At 42.9% G+C, this 23,133-nt stretch overlaps 1 pseudogene; it reads left to right on the top strand.

Annotated features, from left to right (window-relative positions):
• The first annotated feature begins 8,269 nt into the window (after positions 1-8,269).
• On the top strand, positions 8,270-9,160 carry LOC129504451 (methylglutaconyl-CoA hydratase, mitochondrial-like; annotated as a pseudogene).
• The last annotated feature ends 13,973 nt before the right edge of the window (positions 9,161-23,133 follow it).

Below are 23,133 nucleotides of genomic sequence, written 5' to 3'. Positions count from 1 at the left end.
TCAAAGAAAAGAAGGAGCTGTTAGACTCTTTAAACTTAATTTCAACTGTTATAAATGTTTGAAAGGTTTGCAAAACGGCTTTCAATTTTTTTTTTTTTAAATTAATTACAGTTTTTTTTTTTTTTTATTTTTATTTATTTATGATAGTCACAGAGAGAGAGAGAGAGGCAGAGACACAGGCAGAGGGAGAAGCAGGCTCCATGCACCGGGAGCCCGATGTGGGATTCGATCCCGGGTCTCCAGGATCGCGCCCTGGGCCAGAGGCAGGCGCCAAACCGCTGCGCCACCCAGGGATCCCCGGCTTTCAATTTTTTATCACCCATTTGGGTGAACATGTTTCCTCCTCCATGGTAACTTTCAAGGTTTAGAAAAGGACTGCTAAGGCTTAAACCTGAGGGGCAAGCCATGTGCAAGGAGAGCTAGGTTGGGTTCCTCAATAAAATTCTTTAAAAGGTTTTATTGGGGATGCCTGGGTGGTTCAGTCGGTTGCATGTCTGCCTTTGGCTCAGGTCACGATCTTGGGGTCCTGGGATCCAGCCCAGGGTCAGACTCCCTTCTCAGCGGGGAGTCTGCTCCTCCCCCTACCCCGTCCTCTGCTCATGCTCTCTCTCTCTCTCTCTCTCTCTCTCTCTCATGCTCTCTCTTAAATAAATAAAGATCTTTAGAAAAATTAAAAATTTCTATTAAAGAATTTTATGGAAAATCAGTATTAAATATATATTTTTTAAGATTTTATTTATTTATTCATGAGAGACACAGAGAGAGAGGCAGAGACACAGGCAGAGGGAGAAGCAGGCTCCCTGTGAGAAGCCTAATAAATCTCAGTGGATTCTAGCGTGATATGTAGTAGTGAACACAGGTCAGTACAGAGGCTTAATATATTTTTAATTTTAAAAAGCCAGAAAGCAATACAGTTGTGTTATGTTACTAACATAATGTAAGTGACAGCTGGGGTCACCTGGTCCTCTGAGCCTAAATGCCATCCTTCCAGGGCACCTGGGTGGCTCAGTGGTTGAACATCTGCCTTTGGCTCAGGGCGTGATCCTGGGGTCCTGGGATCGAGTCCCACATCAGGTTCCCCACAGGGAGTCTGCTTCTCCCTCTGCCTATGTCTCTGCCTCTCTGTGTCTCTCATGAATAAATAAATAAAATCTTAAAAAAAAAATGCCATCCTTCCAATTGGAAATCTGGTTAAGTAAGGAGGTAGTTTCAGGAAAGTTCCCTCAGCCTGATCCCACAGGGAGCTCGGGAGAATTTATTTCACTGCGAAGTCCATCCCACCTTGAGGCGAGCAGGGCTTCTGTATTCCTCACCAGTCAGCCATTTGCTGGAATCCAAGCAGCTTTTTCTATATTTGCTGGCTGTTTGGGTTTATTTTCCTCTCCACTACCTACTCCTATTTTCCCCTTGGCTTCCCCACCTCCTACATGAGCACGCTCCCTCACTGTCCCCCAACAGGCTGGTTCAGGGGTTGTCTTATACAGGTGTCTCACTGGTAGAAATCTGGTGCTGCCTACTAAAACAATTTCCCTACCCCTGCTACCTAAGTAATTAAATAAGAGAAAACAATAAAGGAGGGAAGAGAAGGAGGCTGTGGCAGATGCTAGAAGAGCCCTGCCCCGGTCCCCCGGGAATCTGTTGCTCTCGTGCTGAGGCTAATAATGACTCAGACACACAACCTTCTCTGAAGTCCTGCCTGCTGATTGGAGCTAGCTCTCCAGACCTACCTGGAAGCTGTCGCCCAGTCCTTCCCAGGGACTAGAAATGGTCCCCAAAGCCCTACTCCCTGGACTGAACAGATGTGACTATGCTTGAAATCTCTGACTTACGAGGCTTTAAATCTCTAGGCATAGGATTCATTGCTATGAATTCATCAGTGTCACTTCCAACCGGCACTAAAAGTACAATAATTTTAATTTTCCCACGAACGTCGTGAGATAAATGGGGTGTGGACAGAGTTGTTGGAAGTAGAATTCCAGAACTTTTGAGCTGGAAGGACCTTGGAGATTATGTAGTCTAACCCTTTCATTTTACAGATGACACTGAGGAAAAATGATTTCCTCCTGGTGAGTCCGGTTCCATGGTGCGGGAGGGGACAGATTTAAAGCCAGAGCTAAAGTCAAATCCTTGTCTGGTTCTCCTTTCCAGCAATGGAAGGAATGGACACAAGCATTTCAGGCTTTTGCTATAAGTCCCAGAAAGTTGTCCACAATTCCTGGAAAGGGCCTTCTTAATTAAGGTAGGCACAGAGGAGGATGGAAAGATACAGATTTGAGAGAGATTCAGGAGGTAGTAACAATACTTGATGACCAATTGGAACTGAGAGAGAGAGATGACAGGCAACTGAGACATTTCTAATTTGTTGAAAGATTGATAGTAATTATAATAGGGAATATTGAACAAAAAAAGGAATATTAAGTAACTGGGTCTGGGTGGGGATAGTGCTTGGGAACAGTTTTGGATACAACCAGATAACACTAGGTCATAATTCACTGTTTCCTCTATCTTGGGAACATGTTTTAAGAAGCTTGTTTTAAGGTAGTCACCTACTCAGACCTGTATGCCTCTTCCCCAGAAGATAAACTACACTAACAGAAGAGAACATACAACCCTGATAGAATTGCTCAAAATCATGCTTGCAGGGAAATAAGATAATTGAGGTGAGATATGACCACTGAAACTTCCTTAGATGAGCTAAATAATTGGATATCTCAATTGATGAGCCCAAGGATCAAGAGTTCTGTTCCTAAAGAAGAAGAATAAATACATTTTAAAAAATATTCCTCAACAAAAATGTCTGTATCCACCATGTTGACAAAATGACAGTGAACAATTCCATTTTCAGTAGAAGACCAGAAGGAGTGTGAGTCATTTCAGAATGTTGTTTAATATGTTTTTAGATCGGGAAGAAAAAGATAGTGCCCCTCCTCCTTCTAAAAAATCCCTTTAAAAATTTCCTTTCAAGGGATCCCTGGGTGGCACAGTGGTTTGGCGCCTGCCTTTGGCCCAGGGCGCGATCCTGGAGACCCGGGATCGAATCCCACATCGGGATCCCGGTGCGTGGAGCCTGCTTCTCCCTCTGCCTGTGTCTCTGCCTCTCTCTCTCTCTCTGTGACTATCATAAATAAATAAAAATTAAAAGAAAAAAAATTTAAAAAAATTTCCTTTCAGGGCAGCCCAACTGGCTCAGCAGCTTAGCACCTGTCTTTGGCCCAGGGCATGATCCTGGGGTCCCAAGATCGAGTCCCACATCAGGCTCCTGCATGGAGCCTGCTTCTCCCTGTCTTCTACCTGTCTCTACCTCTCTGTCTCTGTGTCTCTCATGAATAAATAAATAAAATTATTATATTTATTTATTCATGAGAGACACACTCTGAGGGAGGCAGAGACACAGGCAGAGGGAGAAGCAGGCTCCATGCAGGGAGTCTGATGTAGGACTCGATCTCAGGGCCACCCAGGATCACGCCGTGGGCCGAAGGCAGGTGCTAAACAGCTGAGCCACCCAGGGATCCCCAATAAAAATCTTTAAAAAAATTTCCTTTCAAGTGGGCTATATCTTTTATTGACTTGATCTTCCCATTTCATTGAATGAAAATAATCAAAGTAAGGTTTATTCCAGACACCAGGGTCCTAAGCCAAGGAAGTAGTTGAAGCCACAGAAGTAGGTGAGATTATCCAAAGGGAATCTGGAACAGAAGGCAGGAAGTAGAATTCCGGTGTAAGGGATAGCTCTTGAATTTGCCTTTCCAGCATCCATCCTCCCTCCTTTGGCAAACAATATACTATTTCCTCTGGGGAGCACCTCTATTCCAATCCCTCAGTTCAACTTGTTCATGTAGAGATGCACCTCCCATGCTGGACTCGGGACTGGGCACACCATTCAAACACGGTCCATCAGAGCTCTGCAACCCCAGGTCACAATGGTTGATTCAAGGAGAAGCACCTGACTCACTGGTCCAACGAGACATCACTCTAGATCTTCTGCTAAAACTATTTGGGAAAAGGGGTTCTTTGTCTGCTGGGGTTGTTGTACTGGTAGGAATATGAATAGGCAATTGCTGTTGGCCAATTAGTGCAGGGAGATCTTGCCTAAGAGAGAAGCAGTGGGAACAGAACTAAGAGAATGAGAGAGATCCTAAGTGAGCAAATTCTGGTGCCCAAGATCATGAACACATTTTAACAAAGCTAGCTCTGATTTTGAACTTTTTGTCTGAGCCAATAAATTCCTTTTCCTATTAAAGGCAATTTCAACTGTGATCTGACACTTGTGACCAAAAAAAAAAAAAAAAAAAGGACTGAAGACTTAACATTAACATTTAAAATGTGTTTCTTGGGACGCCTGGGTAGTTCTATTGGTTAAGTGTCTGCCTTCAGGTCAGGACATGAACTCAGGGTCCTGGGATTGAGCCTCATATCGGGCTCTCCACTCGGTGGCAAGTCTGCTTTTCCCTCTCCCTCTGTGATCTCTCTCAAAGAAATAAATAAAATATTTTTTAAAAACGAAAGATAAACTAAACTTTAGTCTTTGAGTTTTACATTTACACACACAGTGACACAGTAGATTTACTAGCCCAACACTATCCTGCTTCACCCCTTGTTACAGAGCAGAGCTAGAAATGTGGAAAAGACATTTCCCACTCCCTTTGAAGCCAGGATTCTGCATGAGACTTAGGCTCTGCCCAGGAAGATGGGCTTGGGAGAGACCTTGATTGGAAACTGGGTCAACTGAAGACAGTGGACCTGGTGAGGGACTCCATCTGGATGGAGTTACACGAGGAGAGAAGTGCAGGGTGCAGGGCACCACTTTGCTGGCACAGTCCCTGCTAGAGCTGCTGTAGTTTTAGTGCCAGCAGCTTGGGTGGTGGCTTTTATTTTGAGAGCTTTCTCACCCGGCAGAGGAGTTCCATTGTGTGTTTAAAGTTCCTGAAAGTTTCGCATTCCCCAAACCTTTATGTGAACCACCGCAGCTTTTAGGAAAGCCCTTTCTGGTTCTTCTAGCTGGAGTATATTCTCCAGTGTGTTACGAACAACCTTGATTGATACTATGCAAAAAATCACGTTTCTAGGGAAACAAACCATAGGCTTTGTCAATTTTTCAACAGGTTTTGTTATCCAGAAGAGGCAACACGTTTGTTGACAGGGGGGGTGGAAAATGGAGAAGAACCACTGAAAAGGAGCTGTAAGATCTATGAGGGAAATGCTCAACAGGCCATTTAGAAAAGAATAAATCAGCAGAATAAACTGTTACAGAGGAGTGAAATGTTGAAATTAGGCCACTGCACTTGGCAGTTCCAGGAAAGTAGAGGGGCAGAATTCTAATTGCAGTAGTGAACTGAGAAGTGAATGAATGATAAGAAAGTACAGGGAGTAGAGAATATTTTTTGAAGCGAAACACATTGTGAGGTAAAGAATGGTGATTATAGATTGATTTTCCGGAAGGAAAATTGTTTTTCTTCCTCTCTTTTCCTTCTTTTTTAGTTTGCTCTAAGAGAAAGAGCCACGGGAGCAGAGAGATTGGAGATACAATAGGGAGTGATTGGTAAAGCTAAGTCCCAGAGGAGGGCAGGGAGAGGGGACGGGATCCAGAGCAGGGGGAACCCAGCTCACTGTGGACAGGTGGAAGTACTCCTCTGAGGATATTCCAACAGTGATGGAGGTGAAGGTACATGAGAAGTCAGAGAGAAGCTGTGGACTTTGTGCAGGATGGCTTCTCTTTCTCTATGGAGCAGGAGGCAGGCCACCTGCTAAGGGAGTGGGGTCGTGACCGGGTCTGTGTGGTGAACTGCAGAAGCTGCATGGAGCATGGGAAAGGACACTGGATGTGTCAGTCTTGGCCAACAGCAGGTACAGAAAACCTGGCTCAAACAGACTGTAACTGAAAAGGAACACCTGGTTCATGTAGTGAAAAGTCCAAGGATAGGGCTGCATCTGAGAGTTCCAACAATGCCATCAGAATTTCATTTCTGGGCTCCTGGGTGGCTCAGTCGGTTAAGTGTCTGCCTTTGGCTCAGGTCATAGTCCCGGGGTCCTGGGATTGAGCCCACCTAGAGCTCCCTGATCCCTGAGGTGCCTGCTCTCCCTCTGTCCCTGCCTCTCTCTCTCTATCTCTCATAAGTAGAGCTGGGATCACACCCTGAGCCGAAGGCAGAGACTTAACCACTAAGCCACCCAGATGTCCCTCTTCCTTTCTTTTTTCTTTCTTTTTTTTTCTTTCTTTCTTTCTTTTCTTTCTTTCTCTTTCTCTTTCTTTCTTTCTTTCTTTCTTCTTTCTCTTTCTTTCTTTCTTCTTTCTTTCTTTCTTTCTTTCTTTCTCTCTCCCTCCCTCCCTCCTCCCTCCCTCCTTCCTTCCTTCCTTCCTTCCTTCCTTCCTTCCTTCCTTCCTTTCTCTTTCTTCTTTCTCTCTTTCTTTCTTTCCTCCTGTCCACTTGGTAGCCAGCCCTGCAGTCTAAGGAGAAGAAGCAGAGCTATTAATAGAAATACACGCATTACACAGTTATACCCATTGCAGACCTCTCTACATCAGCGACTGTGCATGATTCATGGGAAATTCCTGGCTTAGCCTTGAAGGCACTCCTGACATACACAGGAGTGTATGGACATACACAGACTCCAGAAGAGCAGCAGATGTGGCCTACAGCTTCCTGTGCAGGCAAAGTTACTCTCAGGGGTCGGGGAGGGGTGGGTAAGGGGAAATGTAATGACATGCATTGGAATGATCCCCAAACAAAGAGGAACAAGTGAAGGATTGTGACATGTGTGCCTTTTTGATTTGATGGGCTCCTCTTAATCACATGTAGTTAAGCCAGTACTTAAAATAGCTGGGCCACTAGGGAACTGGCGTGCCATTTGCACAAACTCTGCTTTGCGTGTTAATTTTATGTTGCTCCCCTTAGGGTATTCTTAATAGCGGTAATGTTTCTTGATTCCTGAACTATACCCACCCTTAGTCTCAATTTTTCTCGTTCACTCCTTACAATAACCAGAATTTTCTCTACCACAGATCTATAGTTGAGTCAAGAAACATTGAGCCTACTGGTGAAATGGGACAGTGAGGATTCCCTAATAATCCCTGTGGGACAATTTTGAGAATAAACAGGGAATACATCAGAGTTACGGATGGAGTTAAGTATGTATCATAGGAAGAGCAAGAAAGTAAAGTTATATGTGGTTGGTAATTTCTAGAGCACAGCTCAGACAAGTCTGCCCTCTACTCAGTCTTTTTTTTTTTTTTCAAATTAAGTTTGCACAAATATTCTTTTTTTTTTTTTAAAGAATGAAATCCTTTTTTTAAATTTTTATTTATTTATGATAGTTACACAGAATGAGAGAGAATGGCAGAGACATAGGCAGAGGGAGAAGCAGGCTCCATGCACCGGGAGCCCGACGTGGGATTCGATCCCAGGTCTCCAGGATCATGCCCTGGGCCAAAGGCAGGCGCCAAACCGCTGCGCCACCCAGGGATCCCTGCACAAATATTCTTTTTAAAAAAGATTTTGGGCAGCCCGGGTAGCTCAGCGGTTTAGCACCGCCTTCAGGCCAGGGCGTGATCCTGGAGACCCAGGATCAAATCCCACATTAGGCTCCCTGCATGGAGCCTGCTTCCCTCTGCCTGTGTCTCTGCCTCTCTCTCTCTCTCTCTATGTGTGTGTCTCTCATGAATGAATAAATAAAATCTTTTAAAAAGATAAATAAAAATTAAAAAGATTTTATTTATTTATTTATTTATTTATTGAGAGAGAGAGAGAGAGAGAGAGAGAGAATAGAGCATGAGTAGGGAGTAGAGGGAGAAGCAGACTCCTCACTGAGCAAGGAGCCCAACGAGGGGCTGTGACAAAGGCAGATACTTAACTGACTGAGCCACCCAGGTGCCCCTGCACAAATGTTCTTAATGCCTAGACAATAAAGTTCAGAATCCTAGGCATGGTATTCTAGATCCTTCAACCTCTGCTCTCAAACTTTCATCATTTTAATTTTTTCTGTTTAAATATTAAAGATTTCAATGCACAGAAAGTTCAGAGAGGATAATAGACACCCAATGCCCATGACAAAAATTAGACTGCTTGCTGGTTTGCGATATTTGTTTCACATCTTTGTGTAAAGAAAGTCCTAAACAGACAAGGTGATGGGGGCAGTGGGCGGGGCCCTTGGGCACCTTGTAGGTGGGCTGAGCTCGTTTGGTGGCTGCTCGCCGTGCACAGCTTGGACCCTGGTGGAGGCTGTCTGGCGATCTGCGCCCTGGGCTGGGCACCAGAGGGTAGGCTGGAGGAGGGGCTACAGCTCTAAGATGAGGACGGGCAGTGACTGCGGTAATTGGAGGAGGAGAACTGAGGAATAGTGGTGCTTGGAATAAATAGAGCCAATGCCAAAAACTCATTCAGTAAAAATCTGATAAAAATGCTCTCAAAAGCTGTGGATGCTTTAAAATCTGATAAGAAACTGAGGTCAGTGGGCACCTGGGTGGCTCAGTTGGTTAAGTATCTGACTCTTGATTTCCCGCAGGTCATGATCTCAGGGTTGTGAGATCAAGCCCTTCTTGGGGCACTGAGAGTGGATCCTGCTTAAGATTCTCTTTCTCCCTCTGCTCCAGTCCCCCCTTAAAAAGAAGGAGGGAAGGGAAGGGAAGAGAAAGAAAAAAAATGAAAGGAAAGGAAGGAAAAGGGAAAGTCAGGAATAATAGTCAGAACGAAGTTCCAGGGATATTCTGTGCTGGTGTGGATCTTATAGAGAATGAGAGCGTCAACATGATCCAGTGAAGTTGGTCCTTCTGTCTCCAAATTAAGAGCAGTGATTAATGAAATTAGTGGGGACCCAGTAACTCACCTACTAACAGGATGTCCCTGGCCAAAGAACTTTTCTTCTCTGCAGGTGTGCCCAGTGGCCAAGAAGCCGAAGCAGTAACCTTGCTCAGTCATGTTCTAGAACAGAACATGGAGGGGGATGCTGCCCACTGCAAGGCCTTGGGCCTGGCAAGAGTTTTTACCTCAGGGACGTGTTATGATGAGAGGCAAAATTAGCAATTAATCAAGGGATGGAGGTTGATTTAGTAACAGGATTAGCCATAGAAGAAGCTTGTCATGCTCAGACTACTCCAATAAAAAACAGGCTTGAAGGTCTTCTTACTTTTAAAGAGACAAAGTCTCCTCACTATAAAACAAAATAGAAGAAACAAAAATCCTTAAAATGCCGGTGTAACAAATATACTTCTGGAAGTATCTTTCATATCCACATATGCTTCAGCACCTGGAATCCCAATGACCGAATGAAGAGCGAGTTAGCCATGTAGTGAATTAGGCATCTAGAGTGCATCCATATGTATACTTTGTCCAAATGTGTATCATGTCATAGTCATTCAGATTTATAAAGTTCTTTGTGTGTACTGTCAAAAACAGATTCAAAATTAAGTACAAATTTTAATATCTCCTGCGTATGCAGGAGAGGCTTCCTGTTCTTAATTTTTTAAAAAAGATTTTACTTATTTATTCATGAGACACACACACAGAGAGAGAGAGAGAGAGAGAGAGAGAGAGAGAGGCAGAGACACAGGCAGAGGGAGAAGCAGGCTCCATGCAGGGAGCCCGACATGGGACTCGATCCTGGGTCTCCAGGATCACACCCCAGGCTGTAGGAGGTGCTAAACCGCTGAGCCACGGGGGCTGCCCCTGTTCTTAATTTTTTAATGTGAATAATTTATACATTTGTACACCCTAAGAAATAATATGATTATATGTATGCTGCAATACGAAATAAAATTATTTCTATGCACCAAAAAAAGAAAGAAAAAAGAAAAAGAAAGAAGGAAAGGAAGGAAGGAAGGAAGGAAGGAAGGAAGGAAGAGAAGGAAGGAAAGAAGGAAAGTCTTAGAGATAGTGGAAGCTCCCCGACGCCCTGCATCCCATATGGAGTTCAAATAATGTCATGACCACCATATTCCTCTCTACTGTCCTAGAGAGAATCAGTATCCTGAAGTTGTTCTGTTATCTTGCCATCTATGTTTCTATGTTTTTGTTAATTATTTGTTTTTATAGTATTATTCAAGGAGATTTAAACATTTATATCAATTAACACTATATGTATCATATTCCAACTTGCTTTTTAATTCTATGTTTTTGGGATTTATCCATCTCAATAGTGTAGATCTAATTCATCTATTTATTTCAACTGCTGTGCTGTATTCCCATGTATGGATATATCAAAATCTATCCATTCTCTTAATGATGAATGTTTATTTTGTTTCTGTATGACAGTGCTGCCCTTAGGCATACTTCCTTGGACACGTATGTGAGTTTATCTATGGCAGTGATTTTGCAAAATTGTGTTCTAGTCCTTATTTTGGAAACACTACAATTAGGAAAACAAGAGTCTTAGAATTGTTTAACCAATCCCTCCAGAAATTGCCATCACAAGGCACAGGAGAGAATATTCACTCAGGTTTTAGAGTTAAGAAACACTGAACAAATGAAACACTCTTTTTCTTCTGTGAACCTTGTAATAATTAGGGTGTGCTTTTTGCTTGGACTATTAAGAAGCCTGGCACCAAAGTTGTAGCCCACCCTGTGAACTCATAGCATTACGTGGCATGTATTCTATGCTCTAATTTTTCCCTAGCGGAATTATTTTTCCTTAGCTTTATTACCTCAAGTATTCTGTGTGTGTGTGTGTGTGTGTGTGTGTGTGTGTGTGTGTGTAGTATATGTATGCGTGTGCTTCCTGGAAACATTTGTGGAGTACAGCATAAATGAATCAATGAATAAATAAACAGATTATTACAGCAAGACAGCAAGACTAGACAGGATGGAATGAGCAGATCAAATAATCTGTACCCATTACAGAAGTCTGCCTGAAAGCTAATTTTTTTGTCAAGACACATTCCTCTTTCATAAATAATGTAGTTTATAGTTTCATAACTTTGGCATTTTCTAGTAGGGAACTAAGATCATTCTATCTCAACCATCTTAAAGATTAAAGGTTAGATTTTCATGTTTCCTTGCATTGATCATAGTGTTAATAAATAAATCAAAAGGATGATTTGTGAGCTTGCAAATATCCAGTGGTTAGGGACAGAAACAACAAAGCTGCCATAACTAACACATCTGAAAGAAGTCCATACTGTTAGCCAATGGATCTTTCTCTTTGAAAAAATAAAATAAAAAGTTCAGACTTGTGAATGCCATAATCTGCCTGCAAAAAGGTTGTGTATGAATTACCTGCAAATTATCCCCACTGGGCTGACAGTGACGAGGAGCAGTTACTGTGTCTCACATGCTCAGCTAACAACAAATGCGGGCTGTAAAGTTCTTTAATGGTATTTTGGGAGCTAAGCCATCCTTTGGCCCTTACTGAATAGGGCTTTTCAGTGTCTTGCCCTGATTAGCCTTTTGTGTTATGTGTTGGAGTCTTTTTCCACCTCAATTTAAGAAGGTCTTCTGATGTTCAGCCACTTCATTTCATTATAAATGTCCTATTTTTTTTCTTTTGTCATCATGGAAACTATCTGTCCCATAATGTAGAAGGTACCCTAAGTGCTTGCTTCTTTCCCTCTGATCTGTTCTGCTTCGGTTCTGTTTTACACATAGATTGCTTTGGCGGTTTTTCATGACTTGGCAGGTCAAAATAGTTTCTGGAAAAAAAAAACAAAACTTAAAAAAGGAAAAACCAGTCAAACTAGAAATTTTTTTGACCTAACCAGTCATGGCGATTGCTGTCATTTTCTGGTTTAGTGAACAATGAAGTAAAATTAAATGAATATTAAAAACCTTACTTAAATTATTTTCACATAGATGGATTTTCTTGCCCCTCTAAATGCTGATTTCTCGTCGTGTGATTCTATCTCATGCATTTTCAAAGTGCATTGGCTGTGGACAAATTGGCCCACTGGGTGAATGGAGAGAGTTTGAAGGTCAGTGGGTTTCCAAGGGCTGGTTATCTTGTTTAAATTACTAGCTGAATCCTGTGCCACACTCTGGGACAATTCACTTCTTTCCTTTACTTATGGCCCCAACCACATTATAGGGAGATTTAAAATGCAAGAGAATTATCTGAGATCATACTCTCAGTAGCATTTCTTGTTTTTCGTTTCAGAGAATTTGTCCACAAGCATACTTTTTACATAGTTGCCTCCCACAACTTTTTTTCCTCACTTAATTAAAAATACCATTTTATCTGTGAGCACATACACTCCAGAGACAGGGTCTATTTCAACATTTTCTACCTCAGCACTATCAACATTTCGGGTTGGATAATTCTTGGTTGTGGGGGCTGTCCTGTTGTCCATTGTGTGATGTTTAGCACCATCCTTGGTCTCACCCAACAGATTGCAAGTGGCACCCCACCCACCCCTAATAGTGACCAGCCAAAAATGTCTCCCGATATTGCCAAATGTCCCTGATGGGTGGGGGACTTCATAAGATTGCCCCAGTTGAGAACCACTGTCCTGTTTTTCTCATCTGAGGAAAGCAAAGTGTGTTGAGAATGAGATCCCATGTCCAGGCAGACAGGAAGGACTGTGGCTCCTGTGTGGTGGTGCCAGCCTGAGGAAGGCATGCAGGCCTTTTCAACTAACCCTTATAATAGAGCCAGTCAAATAGGTACAGGAACCCCCAATCCAGCTTTGCCCAAATCAGGATCAAATAATCACTCTTGGGAGTGTGTGTTGTTTCAGGTACTGGCTTTTACCCATAGTCTTCTGAGGCAGGTAGTATTATCCAAGTTTTACACGTAGAGAGACTGAGTCTCAGAGAGGTTAAGTAAACTTGTCCACTGGCAAGTTGGGGAATTCAAGATTCAAACGCTGAGCTGGGGGATGGTAAAGCTTGTAGTCCACCTCCTGCCCTTACACAGAAAGGTGGTAGGTGTGATCCAGGCCTGCAGGGGATGGCTGGGGAAGTAAGCCAAGGAGGAGGTGGGGTTTGGGTTGGTCTGCCTAGAAACCACCCGTTTTGTTCATTGTAGAAAGTCAAGAGCCTCGTACTCTGGGGCCCTTTAGACTGATGGAGGGAGTTGGTTTGGGCATCTCCAATATTCTCCTCAAAATGTAGCAGTGCAGGATGGGAACAGAAAACCAATTGTCTGCTCAAAGCCCAGGAGAAAGGTAGAGGACTGAAAGGTGAGCCCTTAAATCATAGGCCCACGTGGATAGCCCTGAACCCCTCAGCCATGCAAGCTTGAGCAGCCCTGGAAAAACTGGAATGAAACTCGTCATGTCTCACTTTGGGGTTGCCTTGTATTGCTTCCTCCCATGGGGCCAGGAGAGAAGAGAATCCCAGAGAGAAGTTGATCAGGACACAGCTGTGGAGCTTCAGAGCCACCCCAGCTGTTGGGTCAGGCAGGGATTTGCTGACTGCAGCCCTGTGTATGGCAGTGTGAGGCATGATGCTGAGGGTAGGCCTGGATTGCTCAGGGTATCAGGTTAGGCCTTTGGAATCTGTGTTTCATCACTTCTTGGCCTTTTGGCTAGTGAAATCTGTGTTTCAAGAGAAGGAGAAGATGTGAAATTGATTACAGTTAAGGGAAACTTATGAAGAAAGTACTGAGGTGTTTAATGGGGAATTTTATTGTTTCTGCTTGTATGTTGGATGCTGAGACCTGTCTACGAAAATCCTGCTGAAATCTCCACTAAAATATGTGTTTCACATTTTTTTTTTTATTTATGATAGTCACACACAGAGAGAGACAGAGAGAGGCAGAGAGAGGCAGAGACACAGGCAGAGGGAGAAGCAGGCTCCAGGCACCGGGAGCCCGATGTGGGATTCGATCCCGGGTCTCTAGGATCGCGCCCCGGGCCAAAGGCAGGCGCCAAACCGCTGCGCCACCCGGGGATCCCTGTGTTTCACATTTTGCACCATGGAATTGGATCAGCCTCTGGAGATGGGTCAAACTACTAAGGTCAGCTCAGAGTGGGTAGGAAGAGTGAACAAAGGCAGCCCATGTGGCGCTGGTCCATCCAGTTGTTAGGATGATCATAACATTTTATAGGAGAACATGTTATAACACATCACAGAACAGTTGGGACAGAATTGCCGGGGGTTTCCTGTTGACCCCACACTCTAAACTCGCTGGCAGCCAATCCTTATCAGAACCTTATGATGTAGGTGATTACTTTTGCCATTTTACAGTTACAGAAACTCAAACTCAGAGAAGTTAAAATGATGCAAGTAGTAAGTAGCAGAGGAGAGATGTTAATCCATTTGTGATGGAAGAAGAGTAGGACTGGGAATTTTCTTTGTTCGTAGATTCCTTCACTAGGCAAAGGTGTCCTGGATACTCTACTGAGACAGAGACATGGGGTCTCCACAGGGACTCCACACCAGCCAAACTCCAGCCTCACTTTGTGGGAGACAGCCTGTATCCGTAAAGTCCCTTGCTGTAATTCTTATACAAGTCCTTCACCTCTCTGCCCCAGCACCCAGGCAAACATGTGGCTGTACCCCGACACTGTTAATCTCAGGAACATATGTAATGCTTTTAAAGAGAAACAAATCAGGGTGTAGTGACTGCTATATCAGTCCCTTCAGCTGAGATCAACTTGGAGAGCTACAGTGTTGGTAAGCTTATCAATATAGCCAATCCAGGCTTCATGGAGTTTCATGGAGCTCATGCACTCAGAAAAAGAAAACACAAAGATCTATCAACAACTCTCTGAAATCAAAAGAAGAGAGCAGGAGCCTTCATAGTCACTCATACCAGTATGTGTGTGTGTGTGCATTTGAAGACAATGTTGGTATTAGAAGACTATATTTATATATAGTGGTTACTTCTTTTAACCTCTAATGTAAATATAGTCTTCTATGTGCTAGCACTTTTCCAGGTGGGATAAAACAATGGACAATATAAACCAAAAAAAAAAAAATCCTTGCTCACATGGAGATTACATTATATCTCTATTTCTATGTATGTATGTATGTATAGAATGTATACATGTATGTATTTATTCTTACCCACTTGAGATCATACTAGTGGCTAATAAAGTATAGATAAACCACCATTCTTTCTTTAAAAAATAGATGATAAACATGAACATTTTAACTGACTTTGCACATTATGTTGCAAAATGCAAAAGCACTTGCTCCTTATAGATTATTATCTTGTTTCTACTACCAATTGATTTAGTGAGGTTTTATGAAGAAATTATGCTGCAGAAGGTACATTTCAGTTCATTATGTGTTCAAATATCATGACGGAAATCAGACTTTTCAACGATCGAGTTTTTACTGCAGCCATTTTCAGCAGAGCAGGGTGGGGCTTTGGGATTTGCTGAGTTTGGACTAGAGTTTATGAATGCATGGATTGCCTCAAGGTGTTGACATTCTTTAAATAGAACAAATTATGTATGACAATGACTCATCCACTCAGTCAAAGTTTTTTTATGGAACTTAATCTAGTTTCCTATTTCAAGATTTGGGAAATAATCCACTGCAGTTGGAAGGGAAACTGCTGCCAGTTAGCAACCAGGCTTCCTTCTCTGAACTACTTTATTCCTTTCTTGTTACTAAGAAGCAACAGCATTGGACTGTAATATTACACAGTAGGACACGCTGCATTTTCCAAGACATTTTGCAAAAACTGACCACAGGAGACTCTCACTCGTTGATGGTGGGAATGCAAAATAGTGCAACCACTTTGGAAGACAGTTTGGAAGCTTCTTACAAAACTAAATATACTCTTACCACACGATGCGGTTGGACTCCTTGGTTTTCACTTCAAGAACTCAAACACTTGTCCACCCAAAAACCTACACAGAGATAGATGTTTATAGCAGCTTTATGCGTAGTTGCCAGGCACTGAAAGCAACCAAGCTGTCCTTTAGTAGGTAGGTGAACGACAAATAAGATGATACATCTAGACAATGGAGTATTATTTAGCACTAAATAGAAATGAGCTATCCGGCCATGAAAAGACATGGAGGACACTTAGATGCGTATTACTGAGTGAAAGAGGCCAGTCTGTAAAGGCTACATACTTATGGTTCCAACTATATGACATTCTGGAAGAAGCAAGCCTGTGGAGGCCGTGAAGGGATCAGAGGTTGCCAGGGGTAGGGGGAGTGGGGTTGGGGTGGAAAGAATACGCAGATCACAGATGATTTTAGGGCAGTGAAAACACTCTGTGCACACGTGTCATTATACAGTTGCCCCAAACCATAGAATGTACAACACGGAGGAGAGTGAGCACTAATGTGAACTATGGCCCTGAGTGACAATGTGTCAGTGTAAGTTCACCAATTCTTTTCATAAGTGCATCAATTATAACAATGTAGTGCTCTGGTGGGGGATGTCATGGTGAGAGGGTTGTACAAATGTGGGAAGAGCGGGTATATTAGAAATCTCTGCTCTCTGCTCAGTTTTGTTGTGAGCTTCAAACTGGTGTAAAAAATAAGGTTTATTAATAAAAAATAATAAAAAGCTTAAAAAAGACTTACCGTGGATTTAATGAACCAGAACTTGCTTATGCAAATATTACCATCAGATAGGTCTTTTTCAAACAAACATTGTCCGAGTGACCGATAACAAATTTATACAGAAATGTTAATTGGTGGGGCCTCCAGCTCTTCAGCTCACTCTCTGAACATGAGTGTCTTCTTCCTCTTCCTCTTCTTCTTCTTCTTTCTTCTTCTTCTTCTTCTTCTTCTTCTTCTTCTTCTTCTTCTTCTTCTTCTTCTTCTTCTTCTTCTTCTTCATCTTTTTTTTTTGCTTCCAGCAAGATTTGCTGGTGCAGCAATGGTGCATCCCCTCTGTTTTTATGCCCTGAAAGCAGTATTGTGTAAGTTCAACCTCCGTGCCCTTTGGCAATTTTCACTAATTGTTTACAGTGCTCTAATTTTTACACTCTCTTTAAAGGATCTTTGTGTGTGCTGATTGCAGAAGGTAATATTTCGGGCATAGTAACCATGGTAATCAATCATTCTTTCAGAATTGGTGCCAGCTGCACTAGCATCTAGATAATAGCACCCCGGTGTTTTGCTAATGAGTGACTTTTCATTTGCTGGAGGAGGACGTTTCCCCTTCTTCACGTGTCTGCTTGTGTTTTGTTAAAGGCTCTTCCTTGAGAACATTAGAAAAAAATAAATCCCATTTGGTAAAACGTTGATCTCAAAAGGAAAACATTCCTAGTTCCAGAAAGCCGAGCATGCAGAATGAGAGCCTTTGAAGGTTCTATGGGAGGGTCATTCCCGCATGCTCCAGGCTCCAGTCCTACCCCACCCCCCAGACCCACCCCCCAGCATCGATCTGTCTCTTTGGGACATGCACAGAGAGCTTTCCATCAGCCTTCTCCTTTAACTACTGGAGAAAGGAGTTTAAATATTTCAAAGATTTATGTTATGAATAATTTAAGAGAAATAAAGAAAGCTCCTAAACTCGCTTTGAATTATGTAATGGAAGCTTTGAAATATGTTAGCATTTTACTTTATCAGATTAAACCGTTTTTTTATGTGTGTGGGAAGATGGAAGTGGAACTGTAAGCTATTGCCGCCCTTTATTTCACTGACTCATGATGATTCTAGGAGAGACAGAGAGCTTCTTAACCTTGCAGGATATAAGAGCCCTGGGGTAATGGACCCTCTTTCCATCAACTCTACATCCTATTTGCTCTTTCCATGAACAATTGACAGGATGCTCCCAGCAGCTTTTAAAACATTTGAATCCCATACCACTGCCACGTCTAGCCTGGGTGGCCTTTTGACGACAGCTAAGGAAAACTGATATCCAGGATACCTGCTATGCAGAATATTTCTTCTTTCCTAGTCACTTAGACATGGACACCTGATCATATGATTCTGGTGTGGGCACTGACTTTTATGCTGAAACTTCACTCGCAGTGATAGGTTCACGACACGAAAGGCAAACGCATGGTGCTTTCCATGCTGTCTTATGTGCTTTACATGTGTTAACTTATTTTATCCTTATAATGACTCTACCATGCAGACATTATTTTTATTTATTTTGTTTCATTTTATTTATTTTCTACTTATTTGAGAAGAGAGAGAGAGAGCGTGCGCACACGGCAAGGGGAGGAGCAGAGGGAGAGGGAAGGCCAGACTCCTCACTGAGTGCAGCACCCCACGCAGGGTTTGATCTCACATCCCTGAGATCATGACTTGACCTGAAATCAGGAGTCAGACACTCAACTGACTGAGCCACCCAGGTGGTGTAGACATCATAATTTCCATTTTACAGATGAGGAGGGAGGCACAAAGAGGTTGGGGAAACTGGTCCAAGGCTACCTGGATGGTAAATGGCAGGGCCAGGATTCACATCCAGGAAGTCTGAGTGCAGAGCTCTTGGTATTATCCACATACTTGTGCATCCATGTACCCATCTCAATACTACCATGCAAGGAAGCACACAGGAGGGCTCACCTGCCACTTGTCTCACATAAATTCCTTCCTCTTAAAAAAAAAATTATTTTCTCTTCCTGCATCTCAGCTTCTTCAAGAAATGGAAATCACAGTACCTGCTTCACAGGGTTCTTGGATGATCACATGAGATAAAGCATCTGAAAGCTTTTTAGAAACTACAGGTGCTCTCAAGTGGGTATATAAGGATGGGGATAAAGAAGAAGAGAATGCTGATTGCTGGAAAGGCAAATCATAATGAAAAATGTATCCTTAAAGAATATTAAAATAAGTGATATTAAATTACTCTAATTTCTCAGAATGGTATGATTAAAAACTCACTTATCTCAAAATATCATTCCTGCTGAATTAACTTGAAAGTTTACAATACATGATTCCAGAACAAGTATGAGGACTAGGGACACCTGGGTGGCTCAGTGGTTAAGTGTCTGCCTTCAGCTCAGGGCATGCTCCTAGGGGTCTGGGGATGGAGGCCCACATCAGGCTCCCTGCATGGGGCCTGTTTCTCCCTCTGCCTGTGTCTCTGCCTCTCTCTCTGTGTCTCTCATGAAAAAATAAAGAAAAATCTTTTTTTTTTTTAAAAAAAGTATGAGGACTACTTAAAAACAGGGTAGTCTTGGGGTGCCTGAGTGGCTCAATCGTTAAGCATCTGCTTTCGGCTAGGTCATGATCTCAGGGTCCTGGGATTGAGCCGCACGTCTGGCTCTGAGCTCAGTGAGGAGTCTGCTTCTTCCTCTGTCAGTCCTCCCCCAGCTAATGCTTCTCTCTCTCTCAAATAAATAAATAAAATATTTTATAAAAGTGGGGTGGTCTGCAGTCATTATTATTTTAAAAATATATATCCATCCTTTATGGAGAGATTAACGTAATGTGTCACTTGAAAAAACAAAGAACAAATCCCTTGAAATGACTCAGAGTGTGAACAGAAGCAAATGTCTCATGAGCGAGCGCCTGCTGGGAGCTCGTGAAGGCCAGAATTGCTGGGACTGTGAGATGGGGCCATCATGTCCAGGGTGACAGAGGAAGGAGCATGAGCACAGCTATAACAGAGGAACCCTAAAAAGGACAAAACTAAATGACATAGGGATCCCTGGGTGGCGCAGCGGTTTGGCGCCTGCCTTTGGCCCAGGGCGCGATCCTGGAGACCCGGGATCGAATCCCACGTCGGGCTCCCGGTGCATGGAGCCTGCTTCTCCCTCTGCCTATGTCTCTGCCTCTCTCTCTCTCTCTCTCTCTCTCTCTCTGTGTGACTATCATAAATAAATAAAAATTTTTTAAAAAATTAAAAAACTAAATGACATAAATGGTACCAGATACACAGTTTAAAGCTTAGTTAGCAAGATGTATTTGAGAGAGAGAGAGAGAGAGAGAGAGAGAGAGGAAAGAGCAAAAGGGAGAGAGCAAAGGAGAATCAGAGATGGAGGAAAATGATAGATTTCATGTCTAAGGCTCAACTAAGGTCTAACTGTTCAACTATGGGAGGTTCAGTTTTCCTTCCTGAAATGATAACCTGACTCTTGATTTTTCCCTTTAGACGTTTTCCCAGTAGGAAAAAAAAATGAGCTGCAAGAATATTTATTTATTTGTTTTAAAAGATTTTATTTATTTATTCATGAAAGAGAGAGAGGGAGAGACAGAGGCAGAGGCAGAGGAAGAAGCAAGCTCCATTCAGGGAGCCTGGGATCGGGCTCGACCCCAGGACCCCAGGATCACACCCTGAGCCAAAGGCAGATGCTCAACCACTGAGCAACCCAGGCGTCCCAAGAATATTTAATATACTTACAGAATTCTTTAAGTGGACTAAAATAATCACTTGCATTAAGGTGAAGATTTGTTTTTTTGAACTTAGCTGTGAGTTACCAATCATGTTAAATCCTTTATTATTGTAATTACATTCCAGAATTGACAAGTGGGAGATCCAGAGGCTTTGGTCTTTCCAACAATAAACCACAGTGGAACCAGCTTTACTGGTATTTTCTCTAAAGAGAACACGACCATATTCCCTTTAAGAAGTCAGTTGTGGTGTTGCACCCATGAGTCATGAATACTCACGCTTCTGAGAAGCAGCAATCAGGTACGAACATGTTTGCTGGCACTGACGAGGGTGGGGAACAGAACAGCCCTCCTGGTAGCGAAGCGTTTTTTCACGCATTTATCCTGCATCAAAACCTGTGAACGTCTTGGAAGGGCTCCGGGAAGGCAGGCTCAAAGGCACAGATGGTGAATGAAGGAGCGAATGTTATAGTAGAAATGAATTCGCTTATTAAGAAATCAGCTACTTGGTATAACGTGGCAGGTTTCCATGGAGTACTGCATGGGCTTTGACTCAAAGACGAGAGGGCTTTCCCAACAGCTTGCTCCAAAGTAAGGCTTTGTTTTTGGATCACCAAGATTCACCGTCATTTCACAAAAGCCTCCCACACTAAGGCAAGGATTCCCGTGTGGAGTCTTCTGCTCTCCCCTCCCCGGTCATTCCTCTGGTGCCCCTGCTCCCCACTCTTCTCCATTCTGCTCCTGCCCAAGGGTGGCCCCGCTGAGAAGCATCGATGACAGCTCCTACCACCCCAGGCGTGGCACTGGGCTCAGAAAGGAACACAGATGCCTAAACAAGACACACATTCTCATGGAGCTCACAGTTGGAGGAGGGACAAGATGGAGAAGATGGTTTCACAGGGGCACAGTAGGAAAGCGTGAAGCAGCCAGGTATTAGACCTCGGGGACGAGTGGGTACTGTGGCCATCTGGAGAGAGCAATGGGGATATGCAGATTTTTGTGTGAAAATGTCTGAGTTTTAAAACACTTATGGCGAAGCAAAACATATTGAATTCAGCTTGGAGCCTGCCAATTTGTACGTGACAGTGACAGGTGGGAGGGCAAGAAGCCGGAGGATGAAGTGGCCCAGGACTCACCAGTCCCTTCCTTTATTTCTCCTTGGAATAGTACAGTTAGGATGGTTATCTTACATAAGCAAAACAAAACACTCCAAGGAAAACAAGATGAACAAAAAGCAAATACAAACAGCTTAAGATCCTACGAGGCATAAGAGCATGGCAGCAAAAAAAACTACAAAGTCAGGAATGGTACTGCCTGAGTGTAAAGCCTGGTTCTGGGGCTTGCACCATGTGGGCTTGGGGGGGGGGTCACTTCACCCCAACCCCTCAGTTTTCTCATCTGTGCAACTGGGAGAATATTCATCACCACATTATGGATTGTGAGGATAAAATTAGTCGATACATATAAAGTGCTTGGAAGTGTATCTGGCACCGTGTAAATGTTAGCTATTAATATAGTTATTTAGATGGGTGATTTCAGCCTGTCAGGATCTCAGAAAATGCAGTGAAGAGGTTAACTTGACACAAGATGGTTTTGCTCTCCTTTATAGCAACATCTTCACATGTTCCACCCCCACCAACCCTTGTGTTTGCCCTCTATCTTCTTCCCAGCTGTGTCCTGGATCATACTTTCTTTTCAGATCTAGACTTTCCAAATCTATCCTAGGCTTTATCTTCTTTTCAGATCTAGACCAGCACCATCGAAGCTGTGATGTGCATGTGAATCACCTGAAGATCTTACTAAAAATGCATATTCTAATTCTGTGCATCTAGAATGGGACCTGAGATGCTGCACTTCTAACAAGCTGGAGGGTTTTGTCAACTTTGAGAAGCTAGAAAACTAAACAACAGGCTGCCTCAACATCATCTTCCAAACGAAGTTTCATATCAAAACTTGCTTTTTATTCATTAATTTTTAAATATTTATTTATTTGGAGTGGGGCAGAAGGAGAGAGAGAACCTCAAGTAGACACCCCTCCCCCACGATGCAGGGCTGATGTGGGGCTCTATCTCATGACCCTGGGATCAGGACCTGAGCCAAAATCAAGAGTTGGATGCTTAACTGATTGAGCCACCCAGGTGCCCCTCAAATCTTGCTTTTTAAAGTTTGAAGTATCCTTTAGTCCTGAGGTCTAGCCTATTCAAGGATACCTTCCCTCCCGACTTCACAGCTCTCTTACATGACAGTCATGGAAAATGGACCCGGTGCCCATAGAATATTCCAGCTCTTGCTATTAGCTCCATCTGCCTCTTCATGTTTTCTGTGACTCAGCAACGAACCTCCTCCTGTGGGAGTGTTCTAGTAGGTGTCTAGTATGAATAGAGTTTTCAAAATCATTCTCCAATCTCATGACATTCTGAGGAAAATCATTTCTTCCCAGAATAAACAGAACAAAACAGAAGCTTATGTTACAAGGTATTATATTTCCCTGTGGGTTCATCTTCTTTCAAGACAATTTCATGAAGATGAGGACGTCTTGTTCACTTGACTTCTACCACCCTCACTCTGTTAGATCCCTTGCATACAGTCAATCCTCAACGAATGTGTGGGGAGGATGTGAATGTATTTCCACACTACATGTGCAGTTTCGCCACATTCCATACCACACTTTTGTTCCAAGATGCCCATGCCACAGATATCCTATGAATTTATGAGGATGTCCCAATTCTTTTGGCTCAAACTTCCCCTAAAACCCAGGAAAATGGAACCACCAGGCTTCTCTGTATATTGGCTTGTGTGTATCCCAGACACAAAGTAACAGAAAAGAGTGTTATTAGAAAAAGGAAGGATCTATGAACATGTATTTTAAAATGGAAAAATGACAATTACTTAAAACATGGTAATACTACACAGTCTTCCCAAAGCTCAAATGCAACTAGCCCCTCCCTCCAGTGTCATTTATTATTGCACTAGAATTGAGGGCACTCTAGGGGGAGTTTTATTTTAATTTT

Source organism: Nyctereutes procyonoides, unplaced genomic scaffold (genome assembly GCF_905146905.1).
Source record: "Nyctereutes procyonoides isolate TBG_1078 unplaced genomic scaffold, NYPRO_anot_genome, whole genome shotgun sequence".
In the NCBI taxonomy this organism is placed as follows: Eukaryota; Metazoa; Chordata; class Mammalia; order Carnivora; family Canidae; genus Nyctereutes; species Nyctereutes procyonoides.
This window is presented reverse-complemented; position numbering and strand designations above follow the sequence as displayed.